Raw genomic sequence first — 19,519 nt, forward strand, 5'->3', positions numbered from 1 at the left:
CAGTTGTCTGAAAAGAGATGTGACTCTGTACAGAGTTTTTTAAGTGCATTAGGTCTAAAAGTACTCTTAAAAAGAAAATCATCTAAAGTAAGGATATTCACACAATTTGCTTCAATGTACTTCTCTTTCCTGAGAAAGCACAGTGAAGTTTTGGAGTCTTTGCATTTTACACCAGTTTTCAAAAAATGCTAGTGTCACTTAGATAAGTACATTTAAAAATAATTACCCTGATTTTTCAAAACTAGGCAGCAAAAAAAGGAATGAGAAAAACCTCTGAACTGAAACTATTTTTCTTCTCTTTTCTTGATATTCAGCTTTAATCTGGGCATATTTTTAATGCAGCCAATGACTTAGGGATGTGAACAGCCATAAATGAATCTTATAAAAAGAAAATTAATGTAGCAAAATCTGACAGCTGTATGGCATTTATTCTAAAGCAAATTCTTCATTGGTTCAATCTCTTCAGCAACTGGTATTTGGGTCAACATCACTGCTTTCATAGTCCACAGTCTTCATCTCCCAGGAGAAAGCCAATTTTTCTTCACTTCAATCCTCTTAGACAAAGCCCCAAGAGTTTGCATCACTGACCCTAAGATTTGCATTCTAGACCATGGCCACAGCTGAAATAGCCTTTCCCTCCCTCAAGCATTTTCATTAAAAATGTGAGACATATATGCAATCTCCTGTAAATTGAGTCTTGTTGACTTTACATTCTTTCTGGAGCAAAGGGAGCATTGTACAAAGCACAGCACATTGCAGAGCAAAGAATGCATAAAGTAGGAGAAAAAAGGAAAAAAAAAAAATCCAAAAGTCAATATACCATGTTTCATTTCTTTTTCCTTTTGACAGTAGCATTGGCCCCAGAGTCTAGTAAGGAGCAGTTCAATAATAACGATCTAAGGCTGGTTCTCAAGACAGACTCAAGAGCTGACAGCTTCCCTGTTCAAATTGACAAGAGCACAAAGAAAGGCTAGAATAATTAATTGTAAATGGTTGTATGTGATGTGATTGTGTGACCAACCTGTTACATTGACTGGCTTTGACCTAATCTTTCAAAATGAGATATTAAAGCTGAAACTCTGCTACACTTTTTTCTTATTATCTGGCTGTCTCTTCTATGGCATAGTTTGAAGAATATACCCATGAGATGATAAAAGGAGAAATCTGATTTCAGTTTAGTGACTAGGGCTATTGCAGGTCTGTCTATTCTCTGTGAAAAGTACTTTTACATTCTACTATACAGATATAACCATTTAAAAAAACACTACCAACAATTTAGTGCCATGGTCTAGTTGATTGGTTAGGGCTGGGTGATAGGTTGGACTGGATGATCTTGGAGGTCTCTTCCAACCTGGCTGATTCTATGATTCTATGATTCTATGAATCATGGGGAAAAAAATAACATCATCACTGGTAACCACTATTCACTAATTAATTTCTAACTTAAAAAAATAAAAATAAAAGCTACCTGTTCAGTTTTCTCACTTAATTTCTGAGATTCATTTTAGCTACCTTTCCCTAGTATAATTTCTCATTTAAATAGAACCTACAAAGATCTGAATGTTCAGAGGCAAACTATGCAGTTAAAGCCACTTCAAACATAGTCTGTACTTACTTTTCCTAGGGGAAAAAATATGTTAAAATGTATGACTTCAACACTGCATTATCTTTTAACTCAAATGCTGCTTTTTCTGCATGAGCAAACCTCAAGAACTGCTAGCACAATAAACCTTTGTTTAACCACCATTCACCATACTTGGGTGCCAGAAAAGGCAGGCATAGAGTAATTTCTGGTTGGTAAAGTTGATATAGATCTTTTAATATAAGGAGGAAAGATCATTATTTTAGGCTGCCCAAGGTCTGCAACAGTGTATTTAAATGGTCATTCTGAATCTAATCTGCTGATCCACTATAGTAAGCCAGTAAGCACTTGCTACACTGTTAGAAAATTGGGTGGATTTTTTTCAGTGGTGAGTAATAGATATTTTCTGTAAACCCCAGGCTTCTGTCTCTCTTTATTCAGGCAATATTCTCACAGTTTTACTGTGTATGGGAAGGCTGGCTGACTGAGGACTGCATATTTTAAAGTCTGTCTGATAACTTGTCTTCTGAATAACAGATACTGGCTGCTTAAATGACAGACACTATGATTTTTCAGGACAATCTTGGTTGCCTTAGGTATTCAAATATTCTAGTCCAAACTTAACACTGCACCATACCACATAGTGTAGAGAATTGAAATGGTCACCAGTGATTACTTATTTAAAAAAATGCTCTCTCTTTTAAAAATATGACTCATGTTTAAAACCAATATGAGGTCTTCAAAGGCAATGGATGTTGAAGAAGAAATTGGAATACACATAGTAGAACATATGCTTAGAAATATGATAGATTTTAAAATTACCCTAATGCTTCCTCACAGTTAAAATAACACTCTGTGGAGAGGTGTCACACTTTTTTTAGCAGATTGTACTCTGTGGTATGCATTAGAGTTGTTGAAAAAGCTTTTTTTCAAATCTTTTAGGAGTAATACTTGCTTAGACTACAACCTCAGTTAAATATTTATACATTAATCTTTATTTTTATGCGGAAAAAAATTATCCCATATATGCACGTGTGCACATGCATGTTTTCATGCAGGTTATAAATAATAGAAGGTCCCTTTTTATGATAAATTATAAATGAGATGTATAATATATGAGCTAAAGTTAACAACAGGAAAAATCATTTGCACACAAGAAGCTGGAGGGGTAGAATTTAGTGGAGTCAAATTACCTGCCAGAGAAAGGTAGAGAACAACTAAGATTTCAGTTTTGTAAAACAGATCTGAAGATTTCATAACTGTGCAGTTTTCTCCACTCTGGTTTATGGAGACATTTTATATCAAAAAGAGGTGGTGGTGGTAAATAAATGAATTAATCTTTCTTCACTGAAATAACATAGAAATTTTGTCAGGGTTCACAGAAGAGCTGAAATAATGATTCAAGAGCTGGAAGCCTAGTTTTATAGTGGTACACTTAAGAGGCAAAAACCTTAGGTCGTGAAAAGGGAGCTTGTAAAAAGACATGACAACAGTGACAAATGAGAAGGAAGACTTTTAAATTGTCAGGTCAAGACATAGCAGCGTACTCTATCAGAAGTTGAAAACAAAAATGATTTAGAGTAGACAGAAGATGGAAAATTAAGTTGTCTGGTGATCATAAAAAATACCACAATCCATGTAGAAATTGTGAAGCATGTATAGGAACTCTACTCTCCAGGCAGAAAAGTGGACAGTCAAAACAGTTTGCAAGATAGCTTGGAAAAAAAACACCCCAGAACTCTTATCTTTTCTTTGAGAATTTGTAATCAGACACTTTATTATGGCAGAAATAGAGCCAATAGTACTGAAACTCTGGCCCATCATCTCCTTCTGAACAGCTCAGTCCCTTTTCTTGTGTGTCTGGAAGGCAGCATTACAGGAGGCTGCCTTCAAAGGCATATGCTTCCACATGTGAAGTCAGCTAACAATCTGAGGTCACTTGCCTTTGTTTTTTAATGTAAATTAACTGAAGTTTTGTAATGGAATTACCTCTCTGCATGTTGCTTGACATATCTGACCCCTTCTGTGCCAAAAATCCTCTGAGTAAAGAAATCCATAGAACACAAATAAACTGTTCTCTAACTTCACCATTACTTCTCAGTTCTTGATCAGATCAATTCACATAAGAATATCAACCCAACCTATGCTAAAATAAAGAGCATGGGGTTTAAAAACAGTGGCAACACTCGGGAAGTTCACAGAACAAATATCAAAAATCGCAGAGCAGCAAATCTGCTCACACAGAAGCATCAGTCTCAACAGTTGGTGATAGTCTGATTCAAGCATAATGCAAACCAATCATCAACCAAATTTGTTCTCAGACTTGGAGGAGCAGAGGCAAGAAACGTATGTTAATATTAGATCCAAATCTTCTCAGTTTTCCTTCTAATTTCTGCAATTACTGTTTCAGTTTGGTTTAGGAACTAACCAATGTTAGAAAATTAGTAGAGACTTCCTCTTTCATTCTCTCAGAATTATGAAGGCATAAATAATTTCAGAATTCTGAAATCACAGTTTTTCTTCTCTTTTTCATCTTAGAAGTAGTTTTTCATCTTAACATAAAAAAAATCCACGAATTTTGCTTATTTTTTTCTCACTGGTCCACTTCACATTTGTGTGATTACAGATGTCCCCTTAAGAATATGTGAGAAAACACAATTAAAAAAATTGTGCTTAATTAGCTTTTCTAAAAACAAGTCCTTGATGCTTGCTATAAATATCAATTACTATAAATATCAATTGACCCTAGATATGGGAAAGATTTCTTTTGAAACTATTAGATCCCTCATTAGTTTTTGGTCCTTGTTATTGTGTAATAATGATAAAAAAGAGAATGAAAACATTGTGAAATACAGTTCCCAGCCATGCTGGGAGATTATGCTCCCAGTGATTAAAATTAAACTGAAATTAGGAGTTCAACACATGATCTTGAAGTAATTTCTCTTAAATCTGGGGTAGTCAGGAACAAAATCAGTTCTTGTTGAGAGTGCCAAGCACACTGCAATCTTATGCCCACAGTATCAGCTGTCATTATCCCAAAAAGGGAACATAAATGTGCTACTGCCTTTCTCAAATTTACTAAGAGAACACACTATAGAAGGCAACAGATAATTCAGGATTAAAAAAAAAAATTAAAAGAGAGAGAAAGCTAAAAGTGAAGCAGGTAACTACACAATGACCTTTTAAAAATCCTTTTAAAATTAAATAGAAAGCCATCACTTTAAAGGGACGGAGAAAGAGAGGAATACAGATATAGGACACATGGGAGTTACTAGAGAGAGGGATCCATGAAACAACTTAATAGGATTCTAAGATTAAACAGTTAGGGAGTTTTGGCTGGCAGAGGGAGACGGTAGTACCACTGAATAAGATGAGGACAAGAGCTCATTTAGGATTTCATCTGTAAGCCAAGTTGATTTTGTTCACAAAGGAGGTCTCAAGTAGGAATAAAGACTGTGCTATATAAGTACTTAGGGAGAATGAGAGTCCTATTTTGAGAGGACTTTAAAAAGTGGGTACTACTAAATATGTCAGCAACAATATAACAGAAATGGTAAAACAAATATATTTGGGTATATATACCAGAGAAAGAGAAAGAACTATTTAGCTTAAAGAGTATTACTGGAGTGAGGTTTAATGGCTTTGAATTATCCATTAATAAAACTTAGTCTAGACATTCAGAGAAGATTAGAAGAAGCCTGGGAGAGGATGGAGAGTCTTCCAGACAGAGCAGCAGAGAAATCTACTTGTTTCAAGATGAAGCCTGAGACAAAGGTAGAAGTGACTGTGTGTCATGATCTGGGATTTCAGAAAGATTGTGAAGTAGAACTTTGGGCATTAAATGCAAGCAAAAACTTGTTATTTGTTAGTGTTTCTCAGCATGTACTGTATCATATTTTGTTGATCTATGATTCAGATCTTCAGTAATATTTCTTCCCTCAGTTCTACTTTGATGTATCTATTGTCTTCTGAGCAGAGAGCAGGTTTCCTCCCTTTGCAGCAAGGTGATGGGGAAAAATGCAACATTTCAGGAAGAGAGGAGTAGAAAGACCTTAAGTGCTTAGTTGGCATCTGTTGTTTGCATACTCAGGATTAAAGACAGTCTTCTAATTTGGGAACATTAAAAAAATATGATCCAAGTATACTGCCAAGGTCCTCTGGGCTTTTCAATTTTCTCTGTGTCACTAGGAAGCTTTTTTATGACACAGCTATCCTACTGCTGGAAGGTTGTAGAATGTCACTTTTTCATCCTTCTTCATTGTGTCAATTAGCAAGGACATCCCCAACTGGATCAGGTTTCTCAGATTTCCCTCAAGTCTCATTTTTAATGTGTTTAATATGGGGCCTCCACCACTTCCCTGGGAAACCTGCTCTAATGTTCCACCACTCTCATAGTAAAGAACTTCTTCCTAATATCCAATCTACTCTTTTCTAGTTTAAAACCACTAGTTTTATGTCCCAGTACATACCTTAATGCATACCCTAATTCATATAAGCATACTCTTGTACACAGTCCCTTCCCAGACTTCTTCTAGGCCCCCTTCAGGTGCTAAAAAGCTGCTAGAAGGTCTCCTTAGAGCCTTCCTATCTCCACGCTGAACAGGCCCAACTCAGCCTACCTTCAAAGCCCTCTGATCATTTTTGTGACCTCCTCTGGACCCTCTCCATCATGTCCATGTCCTTCTTGTGCTAAGCACCCCAGAGCTGGACAAAGTACTCTCCAGGTGAGATCTCACCAGAGCAGAGCAGAGTGGCAGAATCATCTCTATCAAATCTGCTGGCCACACTTCTGTTGATGCAGCCCAAGATGCAACTGGCCTTCAGGGCTGCAAGTACACATTGTTGTGTCGTATGTCTACCTTTTTGACCACCAGTATCTCCAAGTCCTTCTCTGCAGGACTGCTCTCTGTCACATCCTCCCCTAGTCTGTACTGATAATGAGGAGTGTCTCAACCTAGATGCAAGACCTTATATTTGGCATTTTTGAACCTCTTGAGGTTCTTCTGTGCCCACTTTGCCCAGGTTCATCTGAATGACATCCTGCCTCTCTGACATATCGACGTTACCACACAACTTGGTGTCATCTGCAAACTTGCTCAGGGTGCACTCAATCTTGCTGTTTATATCATTGGTGAAGATATTGGACACCAGTGATCCCAATATGGACTCCTGAGAGACACCACTTGCCACACATCAAACCATTAACCACTACCCTCTGACTGGATGCAACTATCCAGTCAATTCCTTATCCACTGAACAGCCCAACCATTGAATTTATATCTTTCCAACTTAGAGATGGATGCTGTAAGGAACTGTCAAAGACCTCACAGAATTCCAGAGAGATTACAATATCCATCTCCCTTCCCATCTTTGTGACATTTGGAGTGAGCTAAAATGCATGCTCACATGATGGATTTACTGTTGTGAGGGAAAATAAAGAAATGCAGAGACTGAAAGACCAGAATTTACTGTTTGTTTTATATTATGGCTTGTAAAAGAAATTCTGGCCAAGTAAAGAAGCAGCTAGATTCCCAGGAGGCAGCAATAAACAGTCTAAGAAAAACTTCAACTAGGTGACAATCTGCCTTTTGAGCTACAGGGAATAATTTAGTGAATGGTAATTTGTACAAGTTTAGTCAGCAAAAAAAATATACAAGAATTTCAAGAAAAGTCCTTCTCTGTCTTTCATTATTATCCAGTTTTCACTCACATTGTTATACAGATGATTCAGTTCTGTCTGTATAAAACATCTTGCCAGAAAACAGTACCCAAACCACCGACCAAAGGCAGTGGCCACAATAACTTGCTTGTGAAGATAAAACCCTTTGCTTCAGGCGAGTAAGAAGTAAAATTAATGTCAAACAAACCCAGTATTGTGTTTTAAAAAAACAGGCTTACCACCAGAGAAAGTTAAAACATCTTTCCAGTCTATCTACAGCCCTTTGATTAATACTTATTGCTAACAACTTAAGCCACTGCATCTGAGAGGGGCACCAGGTGAGGCCTGCACAAGTAGTAGAGGATTCTATTTCCTCTTGCTACCCAGACAAAATGAGTAAAGGAGGAGACCGAGGAGATGAGGGGGAGTGGAGATCAGTCACCCTCCAGCAGAGGAGTGTCAGCCAGCACCAAGAATTAGGACCAGTGCAACAAATTAAAAAAGGAGAGTGATAGCTGTAGGGGATTCACATCTGAGAGGAAGAGAGGGACCAATATGTCGGGCAGACCCCTCTCACAGGGAGGTGTGCTGCCTATCTGCAGCCTGGGTTAGGGATGTTGCTAGGGAAATTCCTAGCCTGGTGCACTATGAACTACTACCTATTACTGATCTTCCATATAGGAGGAGAAGAAATAATGACTGTTAGTCCCAGAACAATCAAAAAAGACTTTGGGGCCTTGGGATGAGTGGTACAAGACTCAGGGGCACAAATCATCTTCTATTATTCCAAATGATGGCAGACATTGGGTTAAGCAGCTGCATACAGTCTTTTAATACATGGTTCCATGGATGGTGTCACCTTCATAAATTTGGGTTCTTTGACAATGCCATGATCTATACAGCACCAGCACTGTTGACACCAAACAGGAGACACCTCACTCAAAGAGGGAAAAGGGTCTTTACAGAGAGATTGCAGGACTAGTTGACAGGGCTTTAAACCACATGTGAAGGGGGAGTAGGATAAAGTCATCAGGCTTTCATGTGGCAAAGTGTGGGAGCAATGGGAGACTAGTAAGGGCTCTCAACCTGCTGCCAGGAAGCATGCTGGGGACAAAATAATGCAGTCAAAGTCTTGCCAGATCCCCTTCACATGGTAGCTGCCAACAGGAAAACATCACGTGGTAGTGATGACATGAGGGGTAGAGATAGGTTGATAGCTACAGAGGTGCCTGAGCATGGACAGGTGGGATCTGACCCTAGGATTGGCGTACAGACTGAGAAAAGAGTTCCTAAAGATCAGGGTAAGGGAAAGTCAGTTAGCAAGTCAGCTCCAATAAAGGCACAACTGAAATGTCTCTACACTAATGCAAGGAGCAAGGAGAACAAACAGGAAGAATCGCAAATGTGTGCTGGTCTACAGGGTTATGATGTCATTGGCATCACAGACATGGTGAGAGGGATCTTATGATTGGAGCTTGGAGATAGATGGTTAGAGACTCTTCAGGAGAGACAGGCAGGGGAAAAGAGGAAGGGGTGCTGCCCTCTACATCAATGATAAACTAAACCTAAACCATTCCACGATTCTATGATTCTATCTGCTGGAAGTGCAGGTGAACATAAGATAGAAGTCAACACATGTGATCACCAACATGTAAGTGTAAATACCAGGAAAAGACAAATACGACAAAAAAACCCAAGCCAAACTAAACCAAACCAACAAACAAAAAACCCCTTGCTCTTCAAATTTTCTTGGAGCTGCAGAGACATAGAGCGACTATTAAAAACGGGCTACAAATGATCACATTTATCCAGTCAAACTGATGGTGCAAAGCATTGGCACAGGTGATTCTGAAGTTTCCTGAGGGCTTTTTGGACATTTGTTGCTTCTATCTTGCACTTGAAAATTATTAATAGTCAATTCCCTTAAAACTTAAGTCTACGGAGGACCCTCCCTATTTAGCTTTTGAGAAAATGGCACTCTATCATGGACCTTTCCTCTGGACAAAGATGGTCTTCCACTCAGAATCATCCAAGCAAAGCTATAAACTATGCAAAACAGTTGATCATAAAAGCATTTAAATCCTGTAATGTGTAAGTTAAAGTAAATCCAAATGTCCCAGCAGTCCATCTTCTAAACAAGTTGGGAAAAAATAATGACTCACAAAGCTTAGTTATTACCTACTGATTTTTAAAGAAAGAAAAAGGGCTCAACAATTCCCAGGTGAGAGATTAATCTGCCTCATTCAATGGCAATGCCCCAACTTGCTAATCACTGCTACTTGGAAAATTCTTTCCCTTTACATCAGAAATGAAAATGTTATTACATGCTGTATGTAATACCATAGCTCCTTTGTGCTGAGTGCCTTACTGTTTCCCAAACCATTCCCTTAATGTAATGTAGTACATGCAAGTCTCTCTAATGTTGCTCCTGGCAACAGGGAATTTAGAAAGTTAAAACTAAGGCTGTGAGAGTAAAGCATGTGTGCCTATAACAGCACAGGACATAGCTACAGCGCATACAATGAAGCTGATCTCCTGCTAAGCATTATTGCTGCAAAAGATCTTCTATTGGGTTTTATAAGTCACCTTGAGGCACTTAAAATATTCTAAATATTCTTGACCTTGGATCTTCTGGAGAAGGAGGAGTCACTGACCTAGTCTGATTTGGATTTTCAGCTACCCCAGTAAGTTTTGCCCAGAAAGTAACTGAAAGGAAAAAAATGAAAACCCTTTTCCCAGATCTTACAAGACAGAATAGAGATTTGGATTCTATTTTAATGGGGTTATAGCTATCCATGAGCTCTTATCACTTGCCTCTAGAGCAGTACAACACAAAAAGTCTTGAAAACTTTACATTCATGCACAGGAAGCAGAAACTGGAATCCATTGCTCAGCACTCTTCTGCTATGTAACACTGCTTGATTGTGTATTCCTCAATACTGGTTACTAACTAGGATTTGGCAACTTTTAAGGCCTACCATAGAGTAACTATAAAGAGAAAATGTATCCTAGAAGAATCCATATGTAGCATTCAAATCTCAAGTGAAATTACAATTATTCCTTGTCCATATAAAGCTTATTCCTTAAATGTGACTTTTTGTTTGTTTTGTCTTCTGAATACTGTGATTATCTTGACAAAATATTCAATTCTGCACTTTCATTCAATTTTTTTTTTCCCCCTATGCTCTGAACTTACTGGGCGGGAGAAAAGAATATAGGCATCTACAAAACGATTGACTGTGCAGCCTGATTATTTGCCAAGCATTGTTAAAAGGTCCCTGAAATCACTCCAGTGCATTGCCATTTACAAGCCATCAGCCATCAATTCAGACCGTCAAATGCAATTACCAGCACTCTTCCTGAAGCTACTCCTAAACTGTTAGTCTGATAAAACGCTGTGTCTTTTTTGTTTTCTGTGTCTTTCTTGGGTGTGTGTAAATCCACCGTACCAGTGCTTTTGTGTTTATGTCATTACTCATCACACTGGAATCAAAAATCTACCAAATGTCCTTTTCTTGTGAAGTATATTGTGACTACTTTAGTACTTCCATCACGCAAGGAGAGGATGAGATGACTCCCAAACTAGGCCTCCTTTCCTACAAAAGATTGGACTGGCTGATTTTTTGATGTTGCTTCCAACCTAAGCTATTCATAGAATCACAGAATGGTTTAGGTTGGAAGAGACCTCAAATATTATCTAGTTCAACCCCCCTGCCATAGGCAGAGACATCTCCCGCTAGAACAGTTCGCTCAAGGCCCCATCCAACCTGGCCTTGAACACCCCCAGGGACAGCGCATCCACAGCCTCCCTGGGAAACCTGTTCCAGTGTCTCACCACCCTCACTGTAAAGGACCCTTTCCTAACATCTAGTTTGAATCTCCCCTCATCCAGTTTAAACCCATTACCCCTCATTCTGTCATTACAAGACCTTGTCAATAGTCCCTCCTCAGCCTTCCTGGAGGCCCCCTTCAGATACTGGAAGGCCACTACAAGGTCTCCTTGAAGCCTTCTCTTCTCCAGGCTAAAGAGCCCCAACTCTTGTAGCCTGTCCTCATAGCAGAGCTACTCCAGCCCTCTGATCATCTTCATGGCCATCCTCTGGACTCGCTCCAACAGTTCCATGTCCTTCTTGTGTTGGGGGCTCCAGAACTGTACACAGCACTCCAGGTAGGGTTTGATGAGAGCAGAATAAAGGGGGAGAATCCCTTCCCTTGCCCTGCTGGCCACACTTCTCCTGATGCAGCCCAGCACATGGTTGCTGTCTGGGCTGCACATGCACACTTCCAGCTCATGTTGAGCTTTTCCTCAACCCAGATCCCCACAGTCTATAAAGCAATCTCTACATGATGATTATTTCTCAGCATAAGAGAATTTGAGTCTGTTAAAAAAAGATAACAGAGGATGGGTTGTCTTTATATGGTCTACTCTCTTCAAGAGTAGTAACGAAATACCACATCTATCTTCTTCCCTTTCACAATTCTTTGAGATCAAGATGGACATTATACCACCTTCAGGGCAGGCTGGAACACTCTATTATTCAAAAAGCTTCTTTATCAGCTTGTTACAACCTGTTTTTTCCTCATTATCCTATATCAAATGTGACCAATGAGCAATCCTGCAGTACCAATAGTCCAAACTTCTAAAGATGATCCTTGGGAAATCTTGATACGTGTGCTGCTATCTGGATGCTGACATACAAACACATGAATTTAAGGAGTGGAGAATAACAGTTACCATGGAAACTATTTAGGTCCATCACTTCTAAGTCATGGAGGTATGGATTTAGAAGTGTGACTTGGCTACTCAAGCTTGCAAATGCCTCTAGGTGACTCCCCAGCATGCAGTGATGTACCTATTTACAAAGTGGTGTGGAGCTGAATGACTCCTACTTGCTTAGTTCTCCTGACTGAAAACATAGGAAGGGAACATTCTCATAGAAATCCAGCTCTCAGACATGTCCTGTTGTACAATTATCTGAATGACCAACTTTACCTTTATTTGTGTGGGCAATGCCTTTCATGTAGTTTTTCATTCTATAATTGGAACATAATATGACAAGATTATTTATCTTCATCTGATTGAGAAATCAGAACAAATCCTCACAAAATGAAGAGGTTGTGCAGCAACAGCAGAAGAAATCATTATAAATGCAAGACAGCAAGACAGACAGGTAACTAGAAGATGCACCATTCCCTGCAAATAATTTATAACAAATCATTTATTTATCCAATTTCAGTGTTTTTGTTGTTTGTTTGGTGGTTTTTTCCTGCTCACAATGCATTAGCAAGATCCCACAGGCTTAGAACTGACTGTTCACTTGAAATTATTAATGAATCTTCCCCTTTTTCTCTTCTTTCTTCTTCAAAAAGATGTTACTAGTTGCTACACCTGAATTAGGCATTAGTATAAGGCAATATGAATATGGAATCTCAAAATTTAGTATATAAGAACTCATTTAAATACATCCTTTTCTGTGAGCAGTTGCCACACCTGGATGGCATGATGGGATGCAAAATAGTAAATGCAGAAACAAAAGAATCCTATGCTCTGAAGATTATGACAATATATATATAAAGGCCTGAGAATCGTAACCGCCATCTCATCTGTTCAGCTAGCAGATGCTCAGCTAGCAAATTCAAGTTGTTTCCTGATGGGTTTTTCTTCTTTTTTTTTTAAGTCTACCCCCAGCAAAATACATATTTGTCACACATTTTTTCCTTGGAAACACTGCTGATAAAGAGAATGGATATGAAGCACACATTATATTTGCATAGAAAGAAAAGAGGAAAACCAGCAGATCTTCTGAATTTTTACAGTTGCCACATAGCAGGATGATGCAGGTTTATAATTATACTAACCATTGCTAAAACAATCAAAGCCTCATATTTTCAAACTGGCACCCAATAATCATTTGGTGTTGTGTCATCAATAATTATCAAGTAGGACAATGGTTTTAAAGACTACAGCCTAAATAGCAGCATCAAAGAAACGTAGCATGATTGCTTCTAACTCCTCCTACCCAAAATATTATCATATTCCAAGTAAACTAGCTTGCAGCCTGTGGTGGGTTGAAATTACCCACAAAATAAAATCTCCAGACTTGCTCAGACAGTTTGAAGCAAAATGAAGCTATATTTACAAGCAAGCTAGAATCATAAGATAGAAAGTATATGTATAAAATACATTTACATATGTTTACAGTTATTTGCAATTCAGGAACAACACAAGGACCCCTCTTGGACAAGGGAAAAGTGAAATAGCTCTCTCCACATGCACACACCCTTTTACAAGGGAGAAACAGAGAAATCAGAAAGGCTCCCACTGATGCTATCTACTTAGCTGTAAGAGTCTCAGCCAAGGTTAGCAAAAGCCATGCAAAAAAATGCAAAACTACCAGCCAGCAGCATCCAGAATGAAGAAAAGGAAGAAAGAATAGTTTGTGCAGCACACTGTATCCTAATCCAATAAGCAAATGGAATGATATAGACATATTATTTCTCTTTTGCACCCAATTCTCCATTTTATTTACCTTTTACTATCATTTTCTATTCAATGTCTCTGGAATTTTCCTATTCTATGTTTATAATTTAGAATAAGACTAGAGGGTTAGTTTTAAACTACTACTCAGCCAAAGACTACAAGTCTCAGAAAAAAAGCCCTCAGCCTTAGGGCTGCGCATAGTTAAACAGGAACATATATGAAATGTGATACTGTGGGAATTTCAGAAGCCTTAGAGAAGCCTTAATTTTTGTTACAAATATTTCTGAAACCTTTGCACTGGTAGGAAGACTGAAGTATCAACGTGGCATAACTACACAATCTTGCTATTGACATTAAAAATAAATTGGTTAATTGACTACATGGTAGCAAAGAATGAAGCTGGTATTTATATGGTTTTAATACTACATGGCAATAGCAATTTCTATCCATGAAAGAATATATGAGGAAAATTGAAGAGATTACTACATCTCCATTTGATTAGCTGGAATGAGCTTCCTGTGCTTTTAAAACCAAAGGCTATAACATTTAGGTTAGAGTATTCGTAAGCTTTACATTTTTTCTACTATTTTGTTACACATCAGGCAGTATTTTCCTCCACAGTGAGTCTTCAATCTACTAGGAATTTTCTTTTATTCAGAAGGTTATCACAGAGCACTTCAAGTTATGCTGAGAATATGCAGTAGGAGCATGATATTTTACATTTCAAGGCCTCAGACAAGCTGTTTTTCCAAGAGAAGACCACTGGGGGCAAGAGGAAGGTGACAATTACAGACACTTGGATATCACCTTGATTTCAAGTCATTGCCACTAGAGCATGCGCCTGGACACAGAACCTCAAAAATGCTTTTGGTGTCACACAGTTTAGATGTAACCTGAAAGGTTTTTCCAAAGCAAATACAATACAAATAGCTGAATTTCAGCTACAAACTAGTCCTTGTGTTAGCCACAGATTAGAAGAGATACCTTACGTGTCACCTGTGCTCAGCTGTGAGAGGGTCTTCATGCAATGCAGATGAGATGTTTGTAGGATGAGATGTTTGTAGGAAAACACTACCAAAACATTTAGTCTCTGCATGAACCTAAGTACCTTTCAAATCCTTTGGCATCTTGTGAAATTTCTTCATAAGCCAAACATCACAGGGAAAAGTCAGAAGAATTTGAGATGTGCAAGATGCAAAACCCCTAACTCCACAAAAAATCCCTACGACAGAGTCCATGGATATAAGGAAATAATACTGTTCAGCCCAGAGCTGCCTAAAAAAGTGAGATGACTGGGAAAAAAGGGTTCACAGCAGCCCTGATGCAGCAAAGGGAAAGCATCATGCTATATCTATATATGGTGTTCCAAGGGAAAACACGGTGACACTAAAGGTTCCCAAAGGACAACAGTAGCAGTTCTCCACAGCTGTGCAGTGGTGTGAAAGTGACTTAAGCTGTTAAGCTTTGGTACAGGGTTCAGATGTCTGAATCAAATGTAAGTGCTCAGGTTTCAGCTGATGATCCAGAGAGAAAAGAAATTCAGGAAGTGGGAATTTGTTCAGTGATGTGAAATGGAAAGTAACTCTAGACACAATGAAATTTAGATATTTAGAGAAAAATCAGGGATGTTGCACAGGTAATATAACTTCAGAATCAATGACGGCAACTTTACTTTTATTTTAGTCACCAAAATGCCCAAAAGGAAATCAAGGCTTTTATAGGAGTTGGGAAATTGATTTATTTTGTCTATGGTCTTGAAAAAAAAAACCAATTTCCTTACTTGAAGTATGTGTTAGTCTCATATTTAAGGGACATCAGAGCTGGATCTGAAACTCCAGCTGATTAATTTCAAGACTAGCATTCCTGCAGTCCATCTGCCTTGTCCATCACACATAAAATTAAGTATTATCTATATTATAAGATATCCAGGCTTCAGCTCTCTTTGAACTAGTAGCTGTGTAATTTTACTGAGCCTGGAGATTTTGCTGAATGGTTAAGGATTTTAAATTAGACTCAGGGTATATGAACACCGAAGGTGGTTGGCTTGTGTACAGGAGCTCAATTATATTACATGCTGCCCAAAGCACAGGAAAACAAGGTCTGGACTACATGCATGGCAGCTTAGGCAAGTATATGTACTAGAGTGCATGTATACATACATACACACACATGTGTGCATGTGTATATATATATCTATAAAATAATATAGTCTTGATGTCTTTTCTGGTTTAGCTAAACTCTCTCTTTTCCTCAATGTGAATTCTACCACAAAGAGGACTTTGGGATTCATTTGTTTAAAATGAAGTCATCCACTATATTTTAAGCCACCCTAGAGTTTCTCTGTTAGGCTATTTATATTATCTGAGTGTGCAAAGCTGCACAACATGCTGTATCACACAACACATTTTTTGCATACTTTTAGGATAATACCATGTTTCTATGATGAAAACAACTCCTCTATGCATGTACAAGGCTGCAGAAGGCTGTATCTACTTAAACATTACACTGTACATGGCATTCCCTGTCATCTCATTCATAATTCTGGCTGACATAACTAGTGTTCCTAGGTTGATGTATTTCTGATTAATGAGGCATTAGTTCTGTATCAGGTAGCAATTTCAGAATAGTCTATTTCCAATGAGTTATGAATATGACTTGATTATTACCATTTGACCTACTCTTGTGTTGAGATGATTTGTGGCTGCATTTTCCCAGGGGACCAACCAAATGTCATTGCCTTGAAATACCACTGTTATGTTCCAGTAATTAAATGAAGATTTTACAAAATTGTATGGTAGACATGTAATCTGTGTGTGGTATTTAGCAATCTGGAATATTTGTACACTTAAAAGAGGATTTCCTTAACATGAATGAAAATGAGCTACATAAAAATTCTGCGTGTCCTGACCTCATACAAAACACAGCTGCTTCTATCCTCCATATATCTAAAAATATCAAGTTCTCTCCCTCACCCTGTTTACAGCAGACTCATGGTATTGAAAGGATAATGCAATCATCAAGAACAGTCAACAGGGTCTTACAAAGAGAAAGTCCTGTTTGATTAGTTTGACAGCCTTCTATGAAAAGCTCACCCGTGCACGGAATGCAATTTTTGTTTTATTTCAGTAAGGCTTTTTATACTGTCCCCAGCAGCATCTTTCTGGACAAATTATCCTGCTGTGGGATGAATGGGTTTATATTGCACTCAGTGAAGAAGTGGCTGAGCATCGGGGCTCAGTGTTGCAGTGAATGGGGCTACATCTGCCTGGTGACACTCACCAGAGGCATTCCTCAGGGCTCAGCTCAATATTTGTCAACAAGCTGGATGAAGGGGTTGAGTGTGCCATTAACAAGTCTGTTGATGATAATCAAACTGGGAGGTGTTGTTGACTCTCAAGGGATAAAAGGCCTTGCAGAAGGATCTAGATAGATTGGAGCACTGGGTTCTGATTAACGGGATAAAATTTAACAAATTATAACTCCATTTTCTGCTCCTAAGATGGAATAATGCCAGGCACCAGTATAAACTGGGACAGGATTGTCCAGAGAGCAACCCTGCCAAAAGAGATGTAGAAGTGCCTGTTGACAGAAGGCTGAATGTGAGTTAGCAGTGTGCCCGGGCAGACAAGAGAACAGACAATATCCTGGGGTGAATCAAACACAGTACAATCAGATTGCCAAAAAAGACTATTATCCTGCTCTATTCAGTGTTGGTGCAGCCTCACCTGTGTGCTGTTCTGGGTCCTATGATTTAAGGAGGAAGTGAAGGTTGTTGAATGCATTCAAAGGAGAGCATTACACCAGGGATGGTGAAAAAGCTAGAAGGAATGTCCCCACAGAAGCGTTTGAGGACTTTGGGCTTGTTTGGTTTAGACGAAAGGACACTGAGGGGCAACCTTATTGCTCTCCACAGCTTGCTATGGAGAGAAAGTGGAAAGGGAGGTGCTGATCTCATCTCTCTAGTATCCAGTGATAGGATGCATGGGAACAGTTCAAAGCTGTTGCTGAGAAGGTTCAGACTATGCATTAGGAAACATTTTTTCACCAGGAGGGTGACTGAACAATGGAACAGACTTCCTACAGAGTTGATCAGTGGCCCAAGCCTGTGTTTAAGAGGCATTTGAACAATACCCTTAATAACATGCTTCAACATTTGGTCAGCCCTGAACTCGTCAGGCAGTTGGACTAGATGATCACTGTAGGTCCCTTCTTGCTGAAATAATCTATTCTATTCTAAGTCTACAAAATGACCCAATCCCAGTGTTAAATCTTTCAGAAAACAACATAACCCTTTAACCTTCAAATGACAATTAGACACAGATAATTCATTTTCCTGAGACCAACTAAGCACTTTCCAACTGTCCCAAAGTACAGTTTTGCTAAAAGATCTGTGATAAACATTTAAATGAGCAATTATGTGATTATCTACACCCTGGGAAGCAATTTTTTCAGCACCTCATACATGCTACCTGTGACATAAATTAGCTGCCATGATTTTAAATTTACCTGCATTCTCCTTATGACTTTCTCTGCTTTGGTTTCCTTTTTAGTTTTTTTTTTCATTTGACAAGGTAAATGGATTTGTTATTATTTATTTATTCTATAACAACAAAAATAATACTATTATCCCTTACCCAAATATTCAGAATTATATAAGACTTGAAACACACAGAAATAAAAGTCTTGCATTATTTGGTTAATTAATGAGATGTCTAGGTAATGCTACCCATAGTAATCTTGATTTTTTTTTTCATATACAGCAAAGGAGATAAAATTGTGAAAAATATTAGTTGAAAGCCATCCATAAAAGACAAGGAATGCTCCTTTTACAAACAATTACAAACATGAAGGATATCCTTATATAAAATTCTCTTTGCCCTGTGACTTGCTACGGAACTTGCCACACTTTGTTTAGACTTGTCTTTTTCAAAACATTATCAGAATTTGAGTGCTAACTTGGATGCTATGTAAGTTAACTTTCCTTTCACCCCAGTTTGTTTACTCCACAACAAAAGGTCATCATTTCTGAAGGCTTCTTCTATTCACTCATCTGTTTACTCTGAAGTAGGAAAGCATTAAACAAAGCCCTGCGATCTCGACTTTAGGAAAAATCAAAATGTGAGTCTGCAAGCTTGAAAGAAACAATTGCGTCAAACAGCACCAGAGAGAGCATAGAAACTATCATGGCAATTTAAGTTCAAAGGTTTGCAGCAGCAGAGAACACCTCTTCAAATTTGTGTGTGACAAAGATGTCCTAATCTGTGAGTGGAGTTTCTTGACACCCTGAAAATTATTGTCTTCACTGCACAGGATTTCTCAAGTCTTTTTCACACTAGGGAGACCTCTGTGTGGTTAGGAGCTTAGGGAGGAGAACTATACACATGATACCAGCCTGCAGGTCAGTGAAAGAGAGCAGCTTGCACATGCTGGATTTCCAGCCTAAGTTCCTCCTCTCTGGATGATTTTCTTTACCTATTTCACTGCACTTGTATGAAGTCTTTTGTTAAATCTGGGAACAGATACCTGCAGCATGTGCTCTCCAATAAAAGCAGTTAGACAGCAAGGACTGTGCAGTTTCACACATCTAACAATTTTGCTTCGTGTGCTCTGAAGGACTAGCTCTATTTTTTTTCATATATATTAAATACAGGAACCAGATGCAGCCTCCTACCCATCACTTCACTGTGACGTAAGCAAAATGTCACTGCTCCGGGATGGGGAGCATACCCTGAGGGAAATCAAAAGTAGGGAAATTGGGGAAGTGATAAGCTTCAGCATGAGACAAGGCATGAGTAAG

At 38.5% G+C, this 19,519-nt stretch overlaps 1 protein-coding gene across 6 annotated transcripts in view; it reads right to left on the reverse strand.

The window, feature by feature from the left end:
* The window catches only part of DSCAM (DS cell adhesion molecule), a 459,192-nt gene that overhangs the window by 204,785 nt on the left and 234,888 nt on the right, over positions 1-19,519 (reverse strand). The window lies entirely within an intron of this gene.

The sequence above is a fragment of the Pogoniulus pusillus genome, chromosome 12 (genome assembly GCF_015220805.1).
Source record: "Pogoniulus pusillus isolate bPogPus1 chromosome 12, bPogPus1.pri, whole genome shotgun sequence".
In the NCBI taxonomy this organism is placed as follows: Eukaryota; Metazoa; Chordata; class Aves; order Piciformes; family Lybiidae; genus Pogoniulus; species Pogoniulus pusillus.